We start from the raw sequence: 7,500 nt of genomic DNA on the forward strand, positions 1-7,500 counted from the left end.
GGGACTGATTACCTCATCTTCTGTACATAGTTCTACTGTCTTCAAGTTATGTCCTGGAATTTGTATTGATAAAGCCACTGGATGGCGAAACGTCTACAATAAAGATACCCAGATGTTGCACATGTGTCTTAATTTCATCTTGTCGGTATTATATACCATTCTTGTACAACCTGGTTATTAGTGACAATTATAGTGACCTAGTTGTTACAGTGACCTAGTTATAGTGACTTAGTTAAGAGACCTAGTTGTTATAGTGACCTAGTACAGCGACCTAGTTAATATAGTGACCTAGGTATTACAGTGAACTAGTTATTACAGTGATTTAATTATCACAGTGACCCAGTTATGACTTAATTATTACAGTGACAATTACAGTGACCTAGTTATTAAGTAACTCATTTATAGTGACCTAGTTATAGTGACCTACTTATTAAGTGACGCAGTTATTACAGTGATCTAGTTATTGCAGTGACCTACTTAATAAATGACCATGTTAATAAAATGACCTTGTTATTACAATAACCTAGTTATTACAGTGACCTAGTTATTTCAGTGACCTAGTTATTACAGTGACCTAGTTATTACAGTGACCTAATTAAGTGACCTAGTTATAGTTACCTAGTTATTAAGTAATCTAGTTAGTACAGTGACCTAGATAGAGTGACCTTATTACAGTGACCGAGGTATAGTGACCTTATTAGTGACCTAGTTATAATGACCTAATTACAGTAACCCAGGTATAGTGACAATTATTACAGTGACCCAGTTAATAGTGACAGGTATTGTGACCTAGTTAGTACAGTGACCTACTTATTAAAGTGACCTAGTTATAGTGACCTAGTTATTAGTAACCTAGCTATTATAGTGACCTAGTTATTACAGTGACCTAATTATTATAGTGACCTAGCTATAACAGCAACCTAGTTACAGTGACCTAGTTATTATAGTGACCTAGTTATTACAGTGACCTAGTTATTACAATGATATAGTTATAGTGACCTAGTTATTACAATAATATAGTTATAGTGACCTAGTTATTAAATAATATAGTTATAATGACCTAGTTATTACAATATAATTACAGTGACCTAGTTATTACAATGATATAGTTATAGTGACCTAGTTATTACAATATAATTATAGAGACCTAGTTATTACAATATAATTATAGTGACCTAGTTATTACAATATAATTATAGTGACCTAGTTATTACAATATAATTATAGTGACCTAGTTATTACAATATAATTATAGTGACCTAGTTATTACAATATAATTATAGTGACCTAGTTATTACAATATCATTATAGTGACCTAGTTATTACAATGACCCAGTAGGTGACCTAGTTATTACAATAATCTAGTTAAAACAATGGCCTAGTAATTAAGTGACCTAGTTGTTACAGTGACCTAGTTATTAAGTGACCTAATAATAGTAACTTAGTTATTACAGTGGCCTGATTATTACAGTGACCTAGTTGTTATAGTGACCTTTTTATTACAGTGAAATAGTTACTATAGTGACCTAGTTATAGTGATTTAGTTATTAGTAACTTATATATTACAGTAACTTCGTTATTACAGTGCATTATTACTCTCCCTGGCAACTTTCCATTATCCTCCCTGGCAACTTTCCATTATCCTCCCTGGCAACTTTCCATTATCCTCCCTGGCAACTTTCCATTATCCTCCCTGGCAACTTTCCATTATCCTCCCTGGCAACTTTACATTATCCTCCCTGGCAACTTTACATTATCCTCCCTGGCAACTTTCCATTATCCTCCCTGGCAACTTTACATTACCCTCCCTGGCAACTTTACATTATCCTCCCTGGCAACTTTACATTATCCTCCCTGGCAACTTTACATTATCCTCCCTGGCAACTTTACATTATCCTCCCCGGCAACTTTACATTATCCTCCCTGGCAACTTTACATTATCCTCCCTGGCAACTTTACATTATCCTCCCTGACAACTTTACATTCTTATCCTCCCTGACAACTTTATATTCTTATCCTCCCTGGCAACTTTATATACTTATCCTCCCTGGCAACTTTACATTCTTATCCTCCCTGGCAACTTTACATCCTTATCCTCCCTGGCAACTTTACATTCTTATCCTCCCTGGCAACTTTATATACTTACCCTCCCTGGCAACTTTACATTCTTATCCTCCCTGGCAACTTTACATTCTTATCCTCCCTGGCAACTTTATATACTTATCCTCCCTGGCAACTTTATATACTTATCCTCCCTGGCAACTTTACAGTATTGTTCTCCCTGGCAGCTTTACATTCTTATCCTCCCTGGCAACTTTACATTCTTATCCTCCCTGGCAACTTTACATTCTTATCCTCCCTGGCAACTTTACATTCTTATCCTTCCTGGCAACTTTACATTCTTATCCTCCCTGGCAACTTTACATTCTAATCCTCCCTGGCAACTTTACATTCTTATCCTCCCTGGCAACTTTATATACTTATCCTCCCTGGCAACTTTACATTCTTATCCTCCCTGTCAACTTTACATTCTTATCCTCCCTGGCAAATTTACATTATCCTCCCTGGCAACTTTACATTCTTATCCTCCCTGGCAACTTTACATTCTTATCCTCCCTGGCAACTTTACATTCTTATCCTCCCTGACAACTTTACATTCTTATCCTCCCTGGCAACTTTACATTCTTATCCTCCCTGGCAGCTTTACATTCTTATCCTCCCTGGCAACTTTACATTCTTATCCTCCCTGGCAACTTTACATTCTTATCCTCCCTGGCAGCTTTACATTCTTATCCTCCCTGGCAGCTTTACATTCTTATCCTCCCTGGCAACTTTATATACTTATCCTCCCTGGCAACTTTACATTCTTATCCTCCCTGGCAGCTTTACATTCTTATCCTCCCTGGCAGCTTTACATTTTTATCCTCCCTGGCAGCTTTACATTCTTATCCTCCCTGGCAACTTTACATTCTTATCCTCCCTGGCAACTTTACATTCTTATCCTCCCTGGCAGCTTCACATTCTTATCCTCCCTGGCAGCTTTACATTCTTATCCTCCCTGACAACTTTACATTCTTATCCTCCCTGGCAACTTTACATTCTTATCCTCCCTGGCAGCTTTACATTCTTATCCTCCCTGGCAACTTTACATTCTTATCCTCCCTGGCAACTTTACATTCTTATCCTCCCTGGCAACTTTACATTCTTATCCTCCCTGGCAGCTTTACATTCTTATCCTCCCTGGCAACTTTACATTCTTATCCTCTCTGGCAACTTCATATACTTATCCTCCCTGGCAACTTTACATTCTTATCTTCCCTGGCAGCTTTACATTCTTATCCTCCCTGGCAACTTTATATACTTATCCTCCCTGGCAACTTTACATTCTTATCCTCCCTTGCAACTTTATATACTTATCCTCCCTGGCAACTTTACATTCATATCCTCCCTGGCAACTTTACATTATCCTCCCTGGCAATTTATATACTTATCCTCCCTGGCAACCTTACATTCTTATACTTCCTGGCAACCTTACATTCTTATCCTCCCTGGCAACTTTACATTCTTATCCTCCATGGCAACTTTACATTTTTATCCTCCCTGGCAGCTTTACATTCTTATCCTCCCTGGCAACTTTATATACTTATCCTCCCTGGCAACCTTACATTCTTATCCTCCCTGTCAACTTTACATTCTTATCCTCCCTGGCAACTTTACATTCTTATCCTCCCTGGCAGCTTTACATTCTTATCCTCCCTGGCAACTTTACATTCTTATCCTCCCTAGCAACTTTACATTCTTATCCTCCCTGGCAACTTTACATTCTTATCCTCCCTGGCAACTTTCTATACTTATCCTCCCTGGCAACTTTACATCCTTATCCTCCCTGGCAACTTTATATACTTATCCTCCCTGGCAACTTTACATTCTTATCCTCCCTGGCAACTTTACATTATCCTCAATGACAACTTTACATTCTTATCCTCCCTGGCAACTTTATATACTTATCCTCCCTGGCAACTTTACAGTATTGTTCTCCCTGGCAGCTTTACATTCTTATCCTCCCTGGCAACTTTACATTCTTATCCTCCCTGGCAACTTTACATTCTTAGCCTCCCTGGCAACTTTATATACTTATCCTCCCTGGCAGTTTTACATTCTTATCCTCCCTGGCAACTTTATATACTTATCCTCCCTGGCAACTTTACATTCTTATCCTCCCTCGCAGCTTTACATTCTTATCCTCCCTGGCAACTTTACATTCTTATCCTCCCTGGCAACTTTATATACCTATCCTCCCTGGCAACTTTACATTCTTATCCTCCCTGGCAACTTTACATTCTTATGCTCCCTGTCAACTTTACATTCTTATCCTCCCTGGCAACTTTACATTCTTATCCTCCCTGGCAACTTCACATTCTTATCCTCCCTGGCAACTTTACATTCTTATCCTCCCTGGCAACTTTACATTCTTATCCACCCTGGCAACTTTACATTCATATCCTCCCTGGCAACTTTACATTCTTATCCTCCCTGGCAACTTTACATTCTTATCCTCCATGGCAACTTTACATTCTTATCCTCCCTGGCAACTTTACATTCTTATCCTCCCTGGCAACTTTATATACTTATCCTCCCTGGCAACTTTACATTCTTATCATCCCTGGCAGCTTTACATTCTTATCCTCCCTGGCAACTTTATATACTTATCCTCCCTGGCAATTTACATTCTTATCCTCCCTGGCAACTTTATATACTTATCCTCCCTGGCAACCTTACATTCTTATCCTCCCTGACAACCTTACATTCTTATCCTCCCTGGCAACTTTACATTCTTATCCTCCCTGGCAACTTTATATACTTATCCTCCCAGGCAACCTTACATTCTTATCCTCCCTCGCAACTTTACATTCTTATCCTCCCTGGCAACTTTACATTCTTATCCTCCCTGGCAACTTTACATTCTTATCCTCCCTGGCAACTTTACATTCTTATCCTCCCTGGCAGCTTTACATTCTTATCCTCCCTGGCAACTTTACATTCTTATCCTCCCTGGCAACTTTATATACTTATCCTTCCTGGCAACTTTACATTCTTATCCTCCCTGGCAGCTTTACATTCTTATCCTCCCTGGCAACTTTATATACTTATAGTCCCTGGCAACATTACATTCTTATCCTCCCTGACAACTTTACATTCTTATCCTCCCTGGCAACTTTATATACTTATCCTCCCTGACAACCTTACATTCTTATCCTCAATGGCAACCTTACTTTCTTATCCTCCCTGGCAACTTTACATTCTTATCCTCCCTGGCAACTTTACATTCTTATCCTCCCTGGCAACTTTACATTCTTATCCTCCCTGGCAGCTTTACATTCTTATCCTCCCTGGCAACTTTACATTCTTATCCTCCCTGGCAACTTTGTATACTTATCCTCCCTGGCAACTTTACATTCTTATCCTCCCTGGCAACTTTACATTCTTATCCTCCCTGGCAACTTTATATACTTATCCTCCCTGGCAACTTTACATTCTTATCCTCCCTGGCAACTTTACATTCTTATCCTCCATGGCAACTTTACATTTTTATCCTCCCTGGCAACTTTACATTCTTATCCTCCCTGGCAACTTTACATTCTTATCCTCCCTGGCAACTTTACATTCTTATCCTCCCTGGCAACTTTACATTCTTATCCTCCCTGGCAACTTTACATTCTTATCCTTGCTGGCAACTTTATATATTATCCTCCCTGGCAACTTTACATCCTTATCCTCCCTGGCAACTTTACATTCTTATCCTCCCTGGCAACTTTACATTCTTATCCTCCCTGGCAACTTTACATTATAACGTTTTAATCACACACAACACAGTTTTAGTAGGAAAACTGAACTTTCCTAAAAAAAAAAACGCTCAATAAACGTCATAAAAAGTGAAAATAATGCAATAATAATAATAATAATAATACTAATAATAATCAAGTTTTTTGGGTGGAGGTGATATAAGGCGATGTTCGTAGCTCTCACAGAGACCAGGAAATATGTATATCCTGGCCAACTGACTCAGATGACACCGGTTAAACAGACCACAGGGAAAACGAGGGGATGCGGGTTGATCTGTGTGTTTAAGAGTCAAGCATTTACACGGAGTTACTGTAACATTTACACGGAGTTACTGTAACATTTACACGGAGTTACTGTAACATTTACACGGAGTTACTGTAACATTTACAAAGAGTTACTTTAAGCAACTCCGTGTAAGTGTTAAGTAACTCCCTCAACACCACTAATAAGTGGTCGTAGTTTTAGCAGCGTAATCTGAGAAGCAGAATTTATCCACGGTATTTAAACCATTAACCATAAATTCTATAAATTCTCATTAACTCAGAGAATAAATAATGGAATTTGAAGACTGCCTTTTATATCACACCAGGCAAGTCCTAAACACCATCTTGCTTGGTGAGGACACTGTCAACACTGTCAACACACTGCCAACACACTGTCAACACACTGCCAACACACTTACTGTCAACACACTGCCAACACACTTACTGTCAACACACTGCCAACACACTTACTGTCAACACACTGCCAACACACTTACTATCAACACACTGCCAACACACTTACTATCAACACACTGCCAACACACTTACTGTCAACACTGCCAACACACTTCTTTCTTCCAATGTTCCAGTGTTCGGCAACTTAAATCATTTCACCCTCGTCTGTAACCACTTTTCAACTCGTGTCTTCCATCACAGACACTTGCAACTTAGGCCACTACCTTGCACTCCCTCTCATTCGTCCGAGGTTAGGGAAGATTTGTCGGGAAACAGGACAAGTGTTTCTTGACGCGGGTCGTAGTCATTTAATGAGCCGCCGGTGAGGCTTTTTTTTGGTCATCTGATCGAGGCCTTCAGCTGGCTTACCGGTCCACCCCTTTAAAAATTGTTGTTACGATTATAACCACTAAATTCACTCGTGAGATTCTACCAGTACTGCATCAACTTGCACTAGCACTGGATCAACCTGCACTAGCACTGGATCAACCTGCACTAGCACTGGATCAACCTGCACTAGCACTGCATCAACCTGCACTAGCACTGCATCAACCTGCACTAGCACTGGATCAACCTGCACTAGCACTGCATCAACCTGCACTAGCACTGGATCAAGGACAAAAACCACCACTATATACCAAATAACTGCTGAGACCACACCTCTTCCTGTATGAATAACAGATCATTCAATTTACCACACCACACAAAATGAATAATGAAAGAGGGGAAAACAGGAGAGCGGAAACCTGCTTGAGATCTTTCGTGTTTACTAAGATGGCTTACGAAAGATTACAATGAGAAAGGAGGTTAATCTACACATGCACAGAGAGAGGTGAGGTAAGAAGTGTTGTTTCGGGGGCGGAGGTCAAGTTGGCTTGTTTAATATTAATCCTTTTAGTATGAGAGGGAGAAGTGGTGCGGACTCGAACCGCCTTGC

At 39.7% G+C, this 7,500-nt stretch overlaps 1 protein-coding gene across 1 annotated transcript in view; it reads right to left on the reverse strand.

Annotated features, from left to right (window-relative positions):
* Positions 1-7,150, reverse strand: part of kcc (solute carrier family 12 member kcc) — a 489,611-nt gene extending 482,461 nt beyond the window's left edge. Inside the window, exon 1 of the mRNA XM_070099766.1 lies at positions 6,997-7,150. The gene's annotated coding sequence lies outside the window, so the exon portion shown is untranslated. The remainder of the gene's footprint in view (positions 1-6,996) is intronic.
* Positions 7,151-7,500: the final 350 nt, after the last annotated feature.

Source organism: Cherax quadricarinatus, chromosome 5 (assembly GCF_038502225.1).
Source record: "Cherax quadricarinatus isolate ZL_2023a chromosome 5, ASM3850222v1, whole genome shotgun sequence".
NCBI classification, from domain to species: domain Eukaryota; kingdom Metazoa; phylum Arthropoda; class Malacostraca; order Decapoda; family Parastacidae; genus Cherax; species Cherax quadricarinatus.